Genomic DNA, 2,791 nt, shown 5'->3' on the forward strand with positions numbered 1-2,791 from the left:
AACAACAACAACAACAAACATAGTGCAAACAGTTAATGCACTCAGCTGCTAACTGAAAGGTTAGTGATTCGAGTCTACCTAGCGGCACCTTGGAAGAAAATCCTCATGGTTTACTTCCAAAAATTCAGCCATCATCCTATGGTGCAAACTCCTACCCTGAAACATGTGGGACTGCTATGAGTTAGAATCAACTCAACAACAACCTCTACTGAGTGGCCATGAACTTACTCTACCACCCTGCCATCTGCCTCATCTGCTAACGCTGGAGACCACAGCGCCGCATGCTTTGGAGTCTCCTAGACCCAAAGAGAAGCAGGATTTATTGGATGAGTGAAGGATGGGGTTCCCCAACTTTTGTGAGCCCTTACAGAGTAAGGGTGCCTCGGACCTAGGAGCTGCACAGCAGTGGCTAGGTAGTCCACCCTGTTGTTACCCATATCATGAATGGAGAAGAAGACCTTCAGAAAGACAGTGTTGTGGATCCACCTGAGTTGGCTGCTCTCTGAGATCCGATACCTGGGCTGGAGCCCTACTAGGCAGTGATCCATGCTCACCTGGAGCTAAAGGGTGAAACTACTAGCAAGCAAGTCTCTCTGGATTAAAGAAAAAACCCTTTGCTCCCAAGTCAGAGGATCCTGGATTGAAATTCAGCCTACCCCTGGCTAGCTGTTTGATTTTGGACAAGTAACTCAACCACTCTAAGCTGTAGTTTCTTCATCAGTTAGCGGTGATGGTGGAGGTAATACGCCTAAAACTGAACTCTGCATGATGAAATTGAGTCAGGCAGGTAAAGAGAGTGAGTAAAGAATATTCCTGGGAGGTAGAACAGCACATGCAAAGGGCCTGAGATCAGAAAGATGAAATGATGGAGGTCAGAGACGCTGGGGTTGGGGTGTAGGAGTAAGAGAGGTTTGCAGAAGGATGCAGAGAACCAACCACCCATAGTTGAGGCCTTGAGCCCTTTTTTTAAAATTACAACCCATTTTTTATACCATATTTTATACCACAACACTATGCATACCAGAGTCCTAGTATGGTGCTGCAAGATAATGTGCTGGACCACAAGGTCAGCTTGAGCTGCAGGGTTAGTGGTTCAAACCTACCAGCTGCTCCTCGAAAACCCTATACAGGGTTGCTATGAGTTGGAATTGACTCATAGCGACTGTGTATAAGGTTTCTGGGTCTGTATATCTTTGTGGGAGCAGAAAGCCTCTTCTTTCTCCCGTGCAACAACTGGTGGGCTTGAACCACAGACCTAGTGGTTCATAGTCCAGTGCTTATCATACAGAACCATCATGTTCCATGTGCATATATAATTAAACTAAAATAACACTCCTCCATAGACAAAATTATTATTTTTTTTAACTTTTTATTGTGAATTGAGTGGAGGTTTACAGAGCAGCTCACCAGTGTTACATCCAACAAAGCCTACACCTCATTTCATCTCAATGACTGCAGTAGTTTTCCATGTACAAATATCCTCTTTCAAACTCTTCTATATTTGTGGGATATACATGTATATATCCATACCCATTCAGCCTGTGTCTCTGTCCATGTATCTACATACAGAACATTTTTGTCCAAGGTTGTGTGTTTACCACTATTTACCTCTATCCTCTTCAGTCCTTGCATACCTCCCTGTGTCTTCGTCTATCTTCATCATTCTTCATGCCAACCTTCCTCCTCTGGTATATTACCCTCCTCCTTCTTGTATATTGCCCTTCCTGTCACCCAAGTTAACATTTGTCTACCCTCTAGCCAGTGAAATACTCTCCCTTCACTCCCACCCCTGGAAACCATCAAAGAATGTTTCTTTTTGTATGAAAATCTTTTCATGAGTTTCTACAACAATGGGCTCATTCAATATTTGTCCTTTTGTGACTGACTTATTTCACTCAGCATAATGTCCTCCAGCATAATGTTCACCCATGTTAATGAGGCGTTTTGCAGATTCATCATTATTTTTCAAGGTAGCATAGTATTCCGTTGTATTTATGTACCAAAGTTTGTTTATCCATTCTTCCATGGATAACATTTAGGCTGTCTCCATCTTTTTGTTATTGTTAATAGTGCTGTAATATACATCAATGTGTATATATCTACTCGTTTCCTGGCACTCATTTCTTGTGGCTATATACCAAGTAGAGGGATTGCTGGGTCATACAGCATTTCTATATCCAACTTTCTGAGGAAACATCACATCCTTTCCCACAGTGGTTGAACCATTTTACAGTCCCTGGGTAAATACTGAGTCAATCTCTTTTGAGATATAAAAGAGAATAAACAAAAAAGCAAGAGTTTGATCTTATAACAACTTGATGAGGTAGTTACTGTATTGCCCCTATTCTACAGATGAGAAAATAGAGACTCAGTAAAGCTAAGTAGCTTGCCCAAGGTCACAAAGCTTGTAAGTGGCAATGCAAGGATTGGAGGTGGACTGGACCTTAACTGAGACTACACATACTGCCTCTCAGAAAGCTCTGGATTAACAGTGGTTCCTGGTATTAATTGTATTAAAGATATTGATGAAGGATCCTTAAAGTCATTTCTGAATCTAATATCCTAGGATGCTGAGGGCTGCAAACTAGTTCCCCTCCTGCCTCACCCTGCCTGGCCCTGCCTGACCCTGACACACACATACACAGACACATACACACACACCAGGTAGGAGGGAGAGAGCGTGAGAGAGACTCACAGGAATGAGGTACTAGGAGCCTGTCAGGGGGAAGTTGATGCCATTGATGTTGAAGGTGATGATAGGCAGACTCTGTCCAGTGTTGCAACAGGTGAC

This window comes from Chrysochloris asiatica, unplaced genomic scaffold (assembly GCF_000296735.1).
Source record: "Chrysochloris asiatica unplaced genomic scaffold, ChrAsi1.0 scaffold00038, whole genome shotgun sequence".
Taxonomy (NCBI): domain Eukaryota; kingdom Metazoa; phylum Chordata; class Mammalia; order Afrosoricida; family Chrysochloridae; genus Chrysochloris; species Chrysochloris asiatica.